This window comes from Atheta coriaria, unplaced genomic scaffold, assembly GCF_025399875.1.
Source record: "Atheta coriaria isolate IRGN ID8LTWV9N9 unplaced genomic scaffold, Caltech_Dcor_3.1 hic_scaffold_9_pilon, whole genome shotgun sequence".
Taxonomy (NCBI): Eukaryota; Metazoa; Arthropoda; class Insecta; order Coleoptera; family Staphylinidae; genus Dalotia; species Dalotia coriaria.
Window position 1 is genome coordinate 7929557 of NW_027045451.1, and position 18430 is coordinate 7947986.

An 18430-nucleotide genomic window follows, 5' to 3' on the forward strand; every position below is an offset into this window, starting at 1 on the left:
GAAAGCAGGCAGTTTTATGTTCGTACATAGATTTATTTATGTAAGCTATATTTTACGATTACACTTTCATCGTCATGTAAACCGTAAAAATCGAAGCGAGCGAACGCAAATGGCGAATTAAAAAGCGCAGCTATACGTTTCCTATGCGCTTGCAGTTGCAATGTCTGTTTTTTCACCGTTTTTATATCTCCAGTGAGAGTTTTAAGGAAGCTTTTGACCAGATGTATGGCATATGTTGCTTAAATACCGTGCATACAAATTAGGAAATAAATACTTAACATTTCGACATTTGACACTAATGTTGATTTTATGTCGCGTTGAAAACTATTAGAAATTTTGCAGTGAGCAATGGATAAAGTGGTGTAATTAAAATTAATTGTGCGCGAAATATGTTTTGGTTTATGAATTTGCAGTTTTACGTTTATAACATAATTCAACATAACACTATTATTATTATTTGAAAGTTTTGTGTAACTTTTTTATTGGATAGTAAATAATGTTTATTATGAAGTATTTGCTTTTAAAACAAGTAAGTGAACCATTTGCCTAACTAAAACAGTCAGTTTAAGCACAAGAAGTGTGTACTGGTGTACTGATATCTCGATTGAAATGTCGAAGTAAAAATCAAATGTAAACGTGAAAAGTTCCAACCTCTGCACCGAAAAATTTTAGATTAATTTATATCTCATCTTAATGTACTTCACAAGAATTTCTATATACCAATAAATACCGAAATATTGATACTAATCTCAAAATTCACAACTCTACTTATCAGGCCAGTAATATTTCAATACATACAGTATAATTTACACAATTGTCAGCTTGTATATTTTCCAAGATAGAATAATGTAATTATTCAGTAGAAATATGTTTTCTCACTGGTAATAATTTATTTATTTATTCATAGTTCGTCTTGCCAATGACTGCCTTTGATCTTTTTTATTATAAAAGACTAGACAATAGGTATCGATTTCGTCAGTTCACGAGAATTCATTCATTAATATTCATGTCAGACGAAAGTTCTTGGACGTCCTATATCATCTATCGTAACGCGACCGATAATTATCGCTAATTATTCACGACCGCATGAAAAAGCCGTCTGCACGAATCCAATACACACACACGACTAAATACTTCTCTTCCTCTTCGAGTGAAAGATTTAAGATTTATGAATCGTAAATTCTTTCTTGTGACAAGAGATTTGCTGCGCAGTCGAACGCACGTGAAAAGTCACATTATACAATAATTGACAACTTTCCAACATTAATTATAATTATAAACCATCCTGATGGAGATAACGCGCGCGCACGTGTCTCACAAAACAACTTACAATTCACATATAATCTGATGTTTTAAAAATAGAAGTTTTGGGTGAAAAGAAAAAATAACATCAAGTTTAAAGAAAGATATTTTTGTAAAAAAAAGTTTGAATACGTTGTCCAGCGTCATTTCCTTCAACATTCGCCGCCAAAACGGAGAGTTAACGCCAACATATTTCGAATTTTCGAAAGCGTCATGCGTTTTTGAGCGTTTGCATGCGAACAGAAAAACCGCAAAATAGAATAGCAGTCAGAAAGGAGTCTTCAAGTTCATTACAAAAATAAATTTATTATTTAAAAGCTTTGAAGGTGCAGACGTTCTCTTAGACATTACATTAGTTGCACTAATTGCCAATTGCGAATGCAATCACGACACTTGAACATTGGCATAGTTTGGCATCGCAAATGAATCGATAAATGATGCCAAAAATCAATTAATTTAACTGCGTAGGCGTAGAAAACGATTAAAAGCTTTAAAATTTTATAGAAAAAATAGTTGCTTTTCGAATAAAACATTTTTTAAATTAATTATTATAATTTTTTATTACCTAAATAATAAAAAAAACGCAATAAAATTGATATTAAAAAGTTTTAAATTGTTTTTGAACACTCTGTATGTTATTGAAGGCTGTTAGAAGTAATTTATAGCCAACGCAATTAAATAATCATGAGTGTACACATCAGTCTCGCGTCTTATAGCCAAGTGAAACGTTAAAACTTATCAACACTCAAATCTGAACAAAACCACAAAAGAATAATGCATAATCGTTTACATGGACCGATTTATATGCATGGCGGACCTGCAAAACAAGCTCCTATTCCAATGCGTCCACCACCACCCCCTGAACCGGAACCCATCCGCTTACCAACGCCTGAACCAGAGGAAGAACCTGAAGAGGAAATACCAGTACTAGAACCGGAAGAAATCAACACCCATCTTCCGATTCTAATCTGTAATCTTGGTAATAAAATTGTGATTCCACATGAAGCGACAAGGGATGTAATGGCAGGACGCTGTCCGTATTATTTATGCGATGAAAATGGTATTGATATTTATAAACCAAAGCATATTTTTGCTGCGTTGAAGCTGGAGAAGAAAAAACGTGAGAAATATGAGGATTATCCATGTATCGGAGCACATCAGAGGTTTTTAGAGAAAAGAGGTAGACGCAGACGGGGACAGAAACATTTTTACATAAGCGATATTATGTTTCAACGAGGAGAATACGTAAGTAATGTTTATTAAGATTAATAAAAAAATGGTGAGCAACTGTGGTTGCATATAGTACTCTTGCTTGAAAAAAAATACTAAGTAAAATTTATTTATTTAACGAAGAATTATGGTTTAACACCATTATTTTGCACTGAAATGCAAAAAAGAGAGAGTATTATTTTAAATTTGAGGTATGAATTAATGGGTGCAAATTAGCTTTGGATGCCATTTTGACATCTTGGCCGCGAATCAAGACTGCTTTTGTCTTCTAACTGTATTCGTAATAAATGTATCGTCTCCTTGTAAAATTCGTGGTGTTTTTATCACTGTGGATAATAAGGTTGACCTATTTTGTATTATTACAGTGTGTACAAAAACATACTTCTAATTAAATGTTATAATCTGGCAAATAATTAGATTTTTGGCATTTTGAAAGGCATTCAAGTCATTTTTTTAGTTTTTTGATAAAACTCGGAAGCACAGCAGGTAAAATGCATAACGGCAGGTGTGAGACATGTGAGGCAGGTTTAGAGACTCCACTAACTCTACTAAATACATCATCGTCAACTTTTTTTAACTTTCTTCCTTCTTATTTCGACCTTCTTCTACGCTCGACGCCAGTAGACACAAAACACTGATACTGTTACATACACTACTAGTATCTTTAGTGAATAATTGGCTTTAGTCTTACCACAACACTCCATATTTTATATTTTTCATCATTTTATCGTCGTCTTGTTCTTGTTCTTGTTCTTCATTTCTGCTAGTTCCACATCTGTTGCGCCTTACGCTGTCTTCGTGAATTTACGCCGGTCTTCGGCACGCAGGTAACTTTACCTTCCACTCTGTAAGCTCTGTTCACCTTCCAGGTGAACGACGACTACGACGCATGCGGTCAGTGTCTGTCGGTCTTTCTAAGCGCGAAGAACCTGTACACATATCAATACGTGGTATCGTGTGGTTGCGTGCGGAGTGTCGCTGGGAGTGCGCGTCTAGTAAAACATTGCGTATTCAATAAAACAAACCGCATTAATTTCTCGCGCGCAAGAAGCGCGTGACGCGCGTCCGGTCTTTGCCGGATGATAACTGCTTAAAGAGTTACACTCAAAGTATAAGAAGTCGTCAACAGCAGAGTTACCACGTCGGAGAGCACATATTGTATTTGCATTAAAATTACATACGGCCGATTAAAAAACAAAATAGGATTGTGGCGTGCTACCACCTCGAAGTCAGGGAATAATTTTATACCTGTGGATGCTATTTTATACCAAAGGAATTTATCTTATAATTTTCAAGGTAAACAATAGTCTTTATGATCAAATATTAATTATATGAATAGAAATTGAATATGCAACTTTAACTACAACCATATTGGTTATCTGAGTAAAGTTAAGTAAACACTTACTGTACGTTATACCCTCACAATATCGTTAAAACGATATTTTACTAAATTATTGTAGTCAATGCGTAGTATTTGTCAAGCCTGATGTGGATAGCTATTTCGACCATTAGGCCATTTGGCCTAATGGCCATTGTAGACCATTTTCCACATCAGGCTTGACAAATACTTGCATTGACTTGCAATGGTTTAGTAAAAATATCGTTTTGGCGATATTGTGAGGGTATAGCGTACAGTAAGTGTTTACTTAACTTTACTCAGCTTATACTCACCCTCTCGTACTACCTACCATTGTATTTCCATATTGGTTATGTTTAGTTTCTCGAATAATTTGTGAAGTGTGATTTTCACATTTTCATAAAGTTATTCACGTTTACATGATTTTTGTACTTATCTGAGTATTTTTATTTAAATTTGTGTTTAATTGATAGTGGATTACCGAAAAGTTAGGTTAAAATATATAAAGTATGTTGAGATAGGTAATAATTGAAGTTAAAAACATTAAAACTTAATTTTGAATGTTTGAATCTGAATTGCTTTGGTTTATGCGTCGTCTATAACCAAATGTTGTTCCCATGCTCTCAGTTTGGGTGCGTTTAATGAAGGCAAATGCGCCGAAGAAGGAATTACGCTTCGGCGGCCTACGAAATCGCGATAACGCAGCGAGGAGCATTATTTCATGCTCGTCGCGCGTCTCCCAAGCTTCGAATACATATATCACTATCATTACACAATGCTGCAAATTGTTGATATTCATGTAATCAAAAACATACACAAATCATACTTTTCCAATATCATCGTAATTATAAAATTGTACAGTTAGCTATGTGACCAGAGGTGTTCTCACGATCTACGATTTTGTGCAGTAATATAAAAGGGACACCTCTGGCTCTGCGCCTCAGTTAATACTATCAACTCCGCATTCACGTCTACATATACGTTTACAGCAGTCGAGTGACAAACTTCGATCAAATCGTTTAAAGTTAAAATGTCATCGCGAACGTGTAAACATGATGCTGATGCATTTTGTTATATATGTGGTCAGTTTATAAATGTTCGAGACACAAAATTTAAACTGAAGACATCTCAGGTTCTCTGTGAAGCGTACGAAGCTTATTTTAATTTTCCTGTTCGCAATCAAGACAAGTCATGGGTCCCACATGTGGCTTGTAGTAGTTGTAAAAGATCTTTGGAAGGTAAGCAATTTTTAATTAAACAGTAATTCAAATGTAATAAAGATATCATTTGTTATTTCTACATGTTAGGTTGGTATCGAGGAGAGAAAAGATTTAGGAAATTTGCAGTACCAAGAATCTGGCGAGAACCGAAAGACCACGTTCATGACTGTTACTTTTGCGTTGTAAATCCAAATAAAAGACGTAGCGGAAACAATGGAAAACCTCTTGAATATCCTAATCTTGAGTCTTCTTCTGCTCCAATTGCACACGACCTGACACGACCAATTCCTTCACCACCAAAAAAATTATCTCCGAAAAGTAGCTCATCTCTTAGTTCCATTGAAATCACACCCAAAAAGCAAGTTGGATCAGTTTTAAAGCAGCAGTAACAGGATTCTTAGGAAATAACAAAGCTAAAAACTACGAAAAATTAGTTGAAGACATGTTGAAAAATTTTAAGGCCATGGGTTGCAGGATGTCATTGAAAGTACATATGCTACATGCGCACATAGATAAGTTTAAAAATAACATGGGGGCATATTCCGAAGAGCAAGGAGAACGTTTTCATCAGGGCATCAAGAACTTCGAACAACGATATCAAGGCCAATATAACGAAAATATGATGGGAGATTATATCTGGGGTTTATTGAGAGAAAGCACTTATGATCACAAAAGAAAGAGCAAAAATGTACACTTTTAAACTATATTTCACTTTTTTATAAGTTATTTTAATAATAAAATTTCATGAAAATGATAAATTAGGTTATTTGTATAGTTCTATCCTTAATTAAACATAAAAATCCCAAATTTTGAAAAATATTGTTAAATCTGAATTCTGAGTACAGAAGCAAACTTTTTTATGTCATATATTTTTTTTTTGTGTAGTTATGACCTAAATTATCGAAATTAAACCTTTAAACGAAAAGGCAAATTTTGTGTTGACCTGTGTAATCTTTACTTTTAATACATTTTTGAGATTTAAACTCCCTGCATATTTATTTATTTTATTTTTCTGACTCTATAAAGATTGATTTTTGCATTCACTCATCACTCAACCAGGTAATAAATAAGTAAATTACTTGCATTTAATGACCAAACAGTTACTGACCGCTCGAGAAATGTCATTAAAAACTCGTGGACACAGATACCAGTCTAGAATGCTGAAAGTTACGATTATGTTTGGGTCGGGTCTGGTTATTGCGATGGAAAAATATTATTTGCCGATTATTTTATGTTTTATACTTTCCGTCAATCTCTTTTTTTATTACTTACTTAATATTGGATTTTTTTATTATTGGCGAGAAAATAAAAATTCTGAACATATCACACAACAAAATCGTAAAATACGAAAAATATTATCTACATCGCCTCGCCCTTGAGCTTTAAAAAAATATTAACTTTGTATAAAAGTCAAAGTCAAGTTTTGCGCTTTAGACGTACAACAGGTGCAAGCTCGGCAACCATTCAAGTTCGACTCTTTGACCATCATCGACTCACTCAGTCATAATGTGACTGAAAGCCTGCACGTATTTTTATTTTTCATGTAGTTTTTATTTATTTTTTTCAACGATGCACGGTCAACAAACGCGAAACTTGTCAGGTTAGATGCTCTGAGCATGCGCACTAGTCCACGAAACTAGTCTTTCACTCATGTGCCTAAGAACGGCTGAGCTCGTTCATCGAAACAGAAGAATGAAGCAACATCTGTCGTTTAATTATCGTTTTGTGGATACCACGGCGATTGTGCGGCGGTAATTGAATCGACGGCATTTGGAAAAGTCGGAAAATAAAATGTATAAAAAAGGCAACAGCGGCTTGCCAACTTCAAATAGCAAAGGTTACGACTGCGACGCGTTTTAATGAAGGAATTCACCGACAAGCGCGTTTTGTAAACATGGCGCGCGCACCTAGTGATGATTCCGTTTGTTATTTTTGACGTTGTGCCATTGTTTTCATCATACAATCATTTTTATATAGTGCACTTGACTAAAAATTAAATTATTATTTTATATGAAAAAAATATTTTTTACTTTTCAAATTTTGATAGAATTAAATTGAGGTTGTGATAAAATAACATAATAATAAAATTGGTCAAATATTTTATTACAAATAATATTTTTCCTACTGAAATAAGGATTTCGCCTCGCCGCGAATTTTTTGGCAAGCAAATTACTTACATCGGATATTCATGACGTTCCGAGTGTGCCATGTGCTTCAACGATGAATAAGCGAGACATCGTTTGTGTCTTTCGATAGACAGGTGTTTTGGCCACTTGTGAGACACTTGATTAATTAAACGTTTTCACTCTGACCGAAAAAGAGAAAAACAAAAATGTTTATCGTCTCAAACGCTTCCAACCTCAAAATTTCACATTTTTTCAAAATTTTGTAATAGGGTTATGTTTTTCTTCTGGAATATTTCGTGACGTACGTGTCGTAGGTGAAATTGTGATTCATACCCAAATATTTAGGCTCTTCAAACAAATCAATGCGCACCACATTTCGTTTAATATTAGACATTCGACTTTTCCACACATTCCACATCCATTCACTCTTCACGCGCCCGGTTTATAAATAAGTCGATTGAAAAGGAAACCGTTTGGCTGCGTTTCGTATGACGAAAGAATTCTTCTCAGCATTGTGTATGTCTTTTGGTTTTCATAGAAGTTGCGCCACGTTAGTCCCGCACATGGCATATTATTATTTATTTATTGAATAACTTGCGAAGAGCAACACATTTAATCTCGCTGACATGATGGGACAATTATCCCATCGGGCGGCCATCTTGCGTTCACCCGATCGATTTCTACGGAGCAACGCACTTGGAAGACACGTCGAAGCTGCAGATATTGATAATTATTCTCTATTATGCGTGCGGTTATATGAATGATTTGTATTATGGTGTTATTAATGCCGTGGCATTTTGATTGTGAGCGCGCGATCGCTGTTATTAGAGATGATTAAAATTCAATTCGATTCTCATCAGCATGTCGCATTGCGAAACGTTACAATAACTCGTGGATGCGTTCATCTGCACTTTCACATCTTTATGATAAATAATAAATTACTTTGCATGATGAAAGGCGGAAAAATATTGAAATTGTTAGAAAGTGTTTTTATCATCGAAAATAATTACAAACAATTTGCGGTGTAAATTGAATAAAATTAAGTGTATGCAACACTGTATACGTATACGTATTTAAATAATATTATAGGTTATAGTATTTTATGTTCGTCAGTACTAAATCTTTTCGTATTAGGGCCGTAATCGTTAGTCATTAAAATTTATGCACCGGAATGCTTTAATCTGTAATAGTGTAATAATTTACAAGACGTTCAACCGCGTTCACCGAACGATGTCTGACCATTACGTTTGATTCCAGGAAAAATAACGATTTATTCCTGTTTGAGTCACACGCAGAGCGCATAAGTTAATACCTCAAAAAATTAGTTATGATATTAGCTTTTGGTATTTGGCTCGGGAAATGAAATAAATTTACCTGCTTACACTTAATTTGATTTTTTTAAGTAAAGACGTTTATCCAAAACACATTTGTTTCGTTGGCACCGAAGCTTAATGCTTAAGCTTAAATTTAAGTTCACATTTAAATGTAATCGTAAATACAAAAAGCAATGCAATTTGTTATTTTAATTTATTGATTTGCCCGAAACTTGCATAATTTTATTCGTATTCCAGATGTTAAAACTGAATTATTTATAAAGTCCTAGTAGGAAAATTTATATTCTATTTTAGTAGGTATGTAGGTACGTATTTGGATATTTTAGAAGATTTACGAGTATAGTAGTACGTTTTTGGTTGTTGTTAATTTCTGCTTGGAATGCTTCTCTTTTGCATATTGTGCGTGATTAAACGGGCTGCAGGTACTGCTCGCGTGACTTGAATTTTTACCTACTATAAAACACACTTTTTTGCATTTTTAATCGTCTTAAAAATTTCTACGACTCTTGAATGTACACGTTATGTATGTAAAAACAAATATATTTTCATTATGAAAAACATTTCGGTATAAATCATAATTTATCATCATAATTTCTTCATTATTTGCAAAATGTATGCAACTTTATTTGTTTGCACTTGCACTATACATATTGTTATAATATAATGTAATTAAACGCTGGAAATTGCATCATTTCACATTTAACACTGCAGAATGTACTACTTTTTATGCCTTTTTGATAACTCTTTTGATCATTTTCCTCATTCCGATATCTGCTGTCGTAGAAATCCCATAGGATGCATCTTACGCATCCGATGAATGTTATTAATAGTTTGTTGGTTCTTATTAGTGCGCCGGCGAGTTTCGTTAAACGTCCGTGCCCGTGCGATCTGCATAATTCGGTCCGCGGTACGGATGGCATAAATTAGCTAAGCGCAATTAATGTGAATACCGTAACGATAGTAAACTTGTGTTCTGGGAGGCGCGATGCATGCGTAATGAGACCTCGGCGTGCCCGACGACCATTTGCATTTTGCCAGTGCGGAAATTATTTGCGTCGTATTCATGCGTTGATGAATGGAGCAATAAACAACAATCAATAAAAATTTGTATTAATCTTTTAACAGACAGCAGTGAGTGTAAATGTAGTAAAAACAGAAAGTTTAAATGTAGTGTAGAGAATATAGATTTCCCCAATAATTATTGCACATATAAATAATTAAAGGGATGTTTCTAGAAGTATTTTACTATTAGTGTGATAGAAGAACTCTTATAAATATTATCTGTTATTTACCATTTTTGAAGATATAATATCACTACTATACTACATACAATTGCTCGTTGAGCTAATTTGAAAACTGCCTGAAATTTTTATCAAAATTCTTATAGGTGTCATACAGTTCATAGGGAACACACATATACATATCCATTTTTTTAATATTGATTATTTAATCAACAAGAGAAGAATGTAGATTGTTGTAAAATTTAAAATGAAACATATTTCTTAAAAAAATCATTATGATATTACTGATAGTTTAAAAGCTGTTAATTAAAATTAATAATAAATTTTTTGAGGCATATTTATTGCTAAATTAATGGGTGTTATTTTTACTTTTTACTTATTTTATTATTTTAATGACTTATTTAATAACTTGATAAGTCAATTTCCGACTTATGCATGAATGAATGATTAAAACGTTATCGGCGTGTGTTTTCGACTTCATCTTCTTGTTCTTATTTAATCTCACTTTGCAGCGACCGCGATAGCTCAAAGCCTCGATTGCGAGTTAATTAGCCCATATTCCGTATTCTACTTAATTATGCCATTTTAATAATCATTAGATGGTATTTCACGAAAATTCGAATGCGACTAACAAATTGATACAATAAAGTAATTTCAGATTCAATTTTAGTTAATATAAATATAGGTTATGTTTATATTTTATAGTAGCAATGATAAAATTTATACATGTTAAAAATCGACACGAATATTTACTTTTCTAGGTTACTAAGCTAATGGTACATAATGATACTTAACCAATATATTTTAATTGCCGTTAAGTTATTAAACTAGTAATTAATCACTGGTGTGTGGAAATATTTGAAAAATCATTGTTTGTCTTGTGTTTTGTATGATCCTCGACAGCTTTGATGTTTGGTTATGTTAATCAAGTGTGGCCAAAGTGGCATGTAACAAGTTATTTAACGCGCCTCGAAAATCAGACAGTGATTAATCGCATCCGTTGTCGTTTAACAAATCATTTTAATCGCTCGTGACCACATTGCATCGAAGCGATGAAGCAAGCGCGATTTCAAGCGATAATCTGGGTGTAAAGTGTGTTACTGATTTCACGCTCAAATTGCGCCTGTAAAAATAGTCGTAAAAATGTAAACTGGCGCAATCGACACTTGATCAAAGCGAATTTACAAACACGTGTCGCATGCAACACAAATTAAAAGTGCCAAGTGTTTTTACACTAAAAAACATAGTTATTATATGTAGTGAAATATTATACAACTTTAATTTCCTATTTTAGTTTATATTTTATCGCAAGTTTCTTTATAATTTCAAAGAGGTTGAGTACAAGTTTTAAACTTGCAGTGCAACTTCATCTTAGAGTTCCAAGGAATCAAAGTTATAAGTCAGTCATGAACGTCATGACACTGCATCTCTCAAGGCATCAGACATGTTCATCATGCACGTTTCGTGGCCGCCGATTTTTGCGCACAACTCGCGGACAAACTTGTGCAGTCACGAAATGTATTGTGGACATGATTTTGCCCTGCAGATGATCTCAATTTCTAAGAATTCACGAGTCACATCAGTTGAATTGTTGTATATTACCTCTGGAAGTAAATAAATCTGTTTCTTTTTGTAATTTCTAGGTTATATTACAACGAAAAACAAATATCACTTATTTTTTAGTTTACGTGTGTAGCTGCACAATCATTATATTACAGTTTGTAGACATACTCGTAAATTTCAAATAAAAATAACACTAAGAATTATAGTGAAAATGTAGGATAAGTTGTTGGGAAGTGAGGTTAGGTGCTTACAGTAAGCGGTACGGTAGCATGTTGGTTGCGGAGTTCGTGTCGAGTGCAGAATTATACTGCCATCACCCTGCCATCTTCCATCTTGATTGAAGGCGACCTTGTGCAAATCGGTTACTGACCCGATCGTGGTGTGTGTGCTCTTGCATTACTCATCGTGCAAAACGTACGCATCGCACGCTTCTTCTTCGGTTTTCATCTTGGCGAACATTGTACGCGTGCCACACGCGGTCATTTAAGCCGCCATTACGTACCTACATTTACAGAAATGTTTCTCTTATCTTATTTATCTATAATGCGAGTGTCTTTTTGGTTATGTTTATTTTTATCTGTCAAATGTCAAGTGGAAAATTACTATATTAGTTTATGGCTTCATATCGTTTGTTTTATTTCTTGCACTCAAGAAAATTCAATACAAACGTTGAAAAATGGGTATAAACGATACTCGATAATGTTAATAACCCCAACGGGGGTTTCCATAAAGTATCCTCGTTGTTACAATTATTTATCAATGGAAATGGTACAATTACCTGACGAACAGCGTAACAAATGTACAATCAATATGTCGCAGTGTCCCACGCAGGCGACTGTCATTATCTGGTCATTAGTGCTTTATTTGTTATTAGCATAAAGGAAAAACAGAAGAATAAATTATTTAATTACAAGTTGGAAATGTTTAATTTGTTTCAAATTGACAGTTTTAATGCGAAATTAATTCATTATGATTAATAGAGAGTTGAAAATAAATTATGTACAGTTATAGAGTGTATTAAAATCTAAAAATTTGATTATATAATTACCTAGGTATCTATGATGATAATTTATTAATTCTTTTATGCCTGAGGATCATATTGATAGGTTTATTATAACTAATTGCAACAAGATTTTTTTTTTATGAAATTCTTCAATTTAATGTTAAAATATTATACTTGACAGTTTACAACATGTGTTGGATACATTCCATTTATGTGTGGTTTAGTGTGTTGAATTTCTTTTATATTTATGCAAAAATAACGCTGTTAATTACAAAACTATATTTTCTACTCCAAACTCATACTTTATCTTAATTTTAAACACACTGTATGCTATTTAATGTTTTGGAATAAAAGTATGATTACCATAATTATGGGAATATAAAAATTACGCCCGGATTGTACCAACACAAATTATTTAGTCAACTTAGTTATTCTTTTAGGTTAGACATAGGTTAAACGACCCAAACCACTTCCAAGAAAACAACTTGACCTTTAATTTAAAAGCTTATATCGAAATCTATGTAATCTTGTATTGATTGTCATTCATTCCGAAAACTTCGAAGATTTTTTTGTCAGCTATCTAAATAATTTTGTTTGTTAGCATATTAGTTTGCTTTTAATTTTTGTTTGTGTTGTGGGTAATTAGTTTGTGAACTTTTTTTCTACAAGTGAAACACGAACCGCGGTTGTAAATTATTCTGAGCGAGTAAATGAACAAATGAAGTCAAAGTTGTAGGTAGCCACACCACACCATTGGCGACCGAAAAATTACAAATTACAAGCACTAATGATTGTTAATCGTTTCCGGTAGGTTTTTGGTGTGTTGGTATTTACGAGAAAGGAAACAAATAAAAAAATAGTAGCACCCTCGTGCTTAGGAGCATTATAGTTACATTAAAACAGAAAAGGGTAGTCAATTACATACTTAAATTATAGGTTTGTTGACATTGGGGTTGATATAAAGTATGAGCAATATATTTACTATCAAAGAATTAAAGTATGTTTTTCTTTTTAATAATTTATGTGTGATTTCACTTTAAAATTCTGAAAATATTGATTTGCGTTTGCAATTTTATTACGATTTATGCACAGTGAATATACTCAAGTATTAATGCAATGAAACCGATTAAGAAACAGTTTTAGCACTCGTAAATCCGTACAAATTCACTAGACATCAACAAACGCTTCGCTAAAAATACTTCACGAAACAATAAAAGTCAGTAATAGTCTCAGGCCGCACATTTTCTACGTTTGCAATTCCGTTATTTTTTCCGCATTTCTTTTCTAATTTTACGCACTTTACGCGGCATTATTTTCTGACGCCTTGCGAACAGAAATCGTACAAAAATTGATTGCGATTACCGATTACAATCCAACAAAACGATAAAGCACTTTTTACAGCCGCCTTTTTAAAGTTTTTCGCTTGTGTTCTCCATCACTTGTTCGGAAATAATGAACTTGTAGAGATGATGACGCTTTGATGGCTCTCGGGGTCTTGAAACAATGGCGGCAATAATGATTCATCGCACTGAATTTCATGATGAGCGATCAACGATGGGAATTTATTTTGTGTTCCAGCCACGAATACATCGTCCACAGATCGAAATAATTACGATGTCAGTCGTATCACATCAAGCATCGGAAGTTAAGAATCTTGAAAATTACGTAAATTAACAACCATAGTAATTATTTTAACGTTGAATAGAATTGAATAGATAGTGAGATAATGAATTATTCCACTGTGGATATGCAGTAAATAAATCGAAAACGTCGACATATCAGTTGGAAGTTTAAACAGTTGAATGAAGCCATTGAGACAAACCCAAACACGTATCGTGTAATAGCGTAAGACGGCGGGCGCCATCATGACAAATGTCTTCGAATTCTTTAGGATTAAAGTTTGCCGACGACAGTTGACAGGATCTATAAACATACTTCAAACAGGCGATCAACGCGTTCAAGATAATGCTGAAACCGCGTCGTCAAGTTAAACTTTGCTTCTTATTGTGAGAATACAAAATGGCGGTTTTTATTTTCAAATTTTTAGGTTAGAATTTAATAAAATAAGGTATTTTGGTAGTAATGTAGCACGTAATAATCGAATAAGTACTGTAAATGTACAAAAATACAAATAATTGCCGGTATTTTCTAGAAATAACCGACAATCATGTAAAAATCATTATCATGATCTTGGTCATGGTCAAAACTGTTTATTTTTACGTTTGTTCTAATGTCATGCGCGATTAAAGTTGCATTAGCATCAAACAACTCGTGATTGTTTCGAGTGATTTAATTATTTTTAAGTGATTTAATAGTTAAATTATAGCTTATACTAGATTTTATTATAGGTTAATGTTTGAATGTTTGGTTATGTACGCAAAGTGAAATGAGGAAATGGCATTTCTATTTCAATTCTTTGAAAAACACTCCTATCTTTGCATACACGTCAATGGCGTTTGATCATTCGCCTTGCATGTTTTGAACATTTTATTTAGTATTCGATACTTTCAAGTCCAGTTTCAGCACTACCAGTCGTTTAGTTGTTTTATTTGTAGGAGGATGTTGTCGGACGATTACCGCGTGTCAATCTTATCGCGTGCCGGGCTAAGTTAAGTAGTCGTTGTACTTGCACCTACTCATTGGACTCTACCGGACTATTTGCAGCTAAATGTTTCGATACGAAAAGACACGATGTCGAGAAGACGCATAAAAGCTTAGAAAACTGACGGAGGTTATGTTCAATTCACCATCAACCGCAGACACGCAACCGAATTTTATTGAATTCGCAGGAATCACGTGAGTTACAACTGAACAATCGCAAGACGACTCGGAATGGAATTGCGTGGAAATCGCAGCAGCGTTAGAGGAGAAATAAGTAGCCATTAATGTAGGAGGTTTCTTTCCGGTCTAGATGCATAACTCACGGGACGCGCACGAAACATCGCAAACACGCGTTCCAAGTACATGTTTCTCAACTGACCAATTTATCGTTTCATGAGATTTCTCTTATTGTCCTACTTCTAATTTTGATTATTTTACAGGGAGATTATAATATAAGTTAGGTTAGGTTGGTATGATTAATATATTTACATTACATTTGATCTGTATTATTGAAAATGTTGCATATTAACAGATTTAGACTCAAAATTTTCATTTAATGTTTGTAAATCAATTTTATGATATAAGAACAGTTGAAAGTTATTGAATGCTCAGATGGTTTTCTAAGCCAGTTGGTCTTGCTTAACCACACGTAAACTCAGCCAACATCAACATAACATTAATTCGATGTACACACGCGACAAACCGATATATACACACTGAATGTTTGAGTCTGTTTTCTTTGATTATTGTTCATGGAAATGTTTAAAATGAAAATATTTTGTATATAGGCAGCACAAACAGCATTCAAATAGAGGTTATAGCAACAATTCTAGTTATTCTCAAAGTTTTTAACCTCTAAATCATATCTAAATGAGGAATAAGGTTAACTACATTTTTCGTTTTTATATCCGCCATTTTGAATGACTGCATACGATGCTTGTCCAGCAGATTCAGGCTTATGGTGTGATCGTGAGCGTTTTGCCGAAGATTCGTTTCGCATTGCGGTTGTTTGAAATGAACTTTATATCCCATTCTGGAAGCGATCATAAATCACACATGGTCAAACGCAGAATCGAGCCGGCGGAACGCGTCCTGCAACGCATGTTTCATGTTTGCACTTGCAATTCTTGCATTTCAATGTGTGTACAAATGCTTATACTCACTTTTACATTCCTTATTTAGCGACTTAGATAAAAACACAAAAAAGTTAAAAGCTAGAAAGCAAGTAAACTGTGAAAGACATATTTGAATCAATGTATATGTTTTGATCGCAAGATTTTACATTTATTTGATACACACTCCAATATGCCTAGTACTGTTAAACTATTAATTCTTTTCTATTGTTTAGTTTGCAAATTGTTATTTCATTGAAGAATGTGCATTTACCATTCTGTTTCTTCTGCTAATAAAGCACAATAGAATGTAAAATGGCGCATCGTAACTCTTGCGTTGTATTGCAAATGTCAAAACTTTAATTTGCAACTTACAGTTAAATATTTAATATTTTGAGGACGATTGATGAAGGAAGAAATCAGTGATAAATCATAATACAATAGAATAATAATTCTTGGTGAAATAAATGTTTATTTTGTAGTAAATTAATTACTCGTACGTAGATAATTGTGCTTCTGTATGTTTTGTACCGGTTCATACAAGAAAAGCAAATATATTTAAGTAATTTGTAATACTGTTGTGTGTCGTTGACAAATTGTCAACCATGCGTGTAGAATAGCCGGATTATCTTCTTAGTAATTGTCAGCCGTGGCGAAATATTTAATAAATAATTTTCATTGCGCTTTGACACGGTTGGAAGTAGGTAAGGCTGGTAATTTGTCACTTGGCAGCAAAAACACCATCAAAAAATAAATTGAAGCTACAGGTTCTTCGCTTAAACTGCAACCATTTTTAATTCTTAATAATAACATATTTTACCTCTGAATATATTTTATTTTAGTACAGATAGGCTTCCAAATCAACACAACACATAAGATAATCTATAAAAATGATGTTTTTAAAGGCACGACGCTTGTTGTCCTAAAATTACTGAAATCTTGAATATATAGATGTAATTGTATTATTTTATTTTGTTGATTGTATTGCAAATGCCTTTTGGTACTGTTTTATCGCACCTTGTGTGTTTCCATTGTAAACCAAGTAAACATTTATCTTGATTTCGCAAATGTCTGATGCGCACGCTCATTAGCGCCCGTTGTTGCATTCATTTCAAGCGACAGATGTTTACAATCGCGCACGTCGCGGCATGCAAATGTGATTGTTGCGTTGGTCTCAGTGTTTAACGAGCAATAAACTACGCGCAACAAGCACCAACCCACGAAAACAAACAATAAATGTGCAAACAGGCAGATGATCAAACAATTTTCACTTCAATCCACTAATAATATAATAAATTTATTCATTACTGTAATTTTTACTGATTTATTTGCATAACTTTGTATATAAATATTAATTAAACCATTTACTTTCACTTTTTGATCAAAATTATGATTTTGCGATAATTTATTATTAACATAATTACATTTATTTATCCCCATTTGCTTTTTCTTCATATTTTATATTTTAAACAAATGATTTGAATATAAAATGCGCATTTATGTAAGTAAAATATTAATATGTATATGAATATTTTACACTTTCGATTACATTCCATTATTATTTCTTAGATGTTTATATGCTCATGCATTAATGACTAAATTCGAATGGTTGATGGTGATTAGAGCAATTATTCGCAATTACAACTCGCATGCACACGCATTGTGTTAATTAATGTGGAAAAAGTGAAAACAGAGAAAGGCCCAAAGTTTATTTCTATTTCTACCACAATACGTTTTGTACTTTTTTACCATGCGCATTAGGCGTAATTAATTTACAAATGTGTGGAGAATTTTAATATATTCCAATGGGTAATTAAATTTTTCAAGTGTATGATATTGTTCAGTCAATCATTTTATCTTAAAACTAATTAAAAGTGTTTTCTAATTATTCAAATACGTAATGTTTAAAACTAATTAATAGATAACCAATATTGTAAGGTTAGTGTGTTATTGGTTGCATATGAACGCATAAAGGATATGAGAGTACAGTTTTAATAGATAACGCTTATAAATTAGATCTTGTTCGTTTGACTACTGCAATAATGTCGATAATAGTAATAATTGGCACGCTGGGTTTATGAAAATAAAAACTAGAGTACAGTACTATCAGATTCCAGACATTTTCAAGGCTGACTCTGAGTTGATTCGACCTTTAGATGCATTATAACCATTAGTCTCTTCGTCTTCTTGCAGTCGATAAACTAGGATTGCTTGCAGGAAGCTCTGACTGACTTGATATCAGAATAACGGCTTCAAAGAGTAGTTTATTCAAATTTGAATCGAATCATTGGACATTTAACGGATACAAAACGGCAAACGTAGGAATTAAAATAAAATCATG

The 18430-nt window shown here is 33.3% G+C and overlaps 1 protein-coding gene and 1 long non-coding RNA gene across 2 annotated transcripts in view; both read left to right on the plus strand.

Moving 5' to 3' along the window:
• LOC135799913 (uncharacterized) overlaps nucleotides 1-18430 on the plus strand; it is a 34095-nt gene that overhangs the window by 12759 nt on the left and 2906 nt on the right. The window lies entirely within an intron of this gene.
• LOC135798555 (uncharacterized) lies at nucleotides 4744-6445 on the plus strand. Its single transcript, XR_010549741.1, has 2 exons — nucleotides 4744-5127; nucleotides 5197-6445. It is a non-coding gene; the product is annotated as an uncharacterized lncRNA (long non-coding RNA).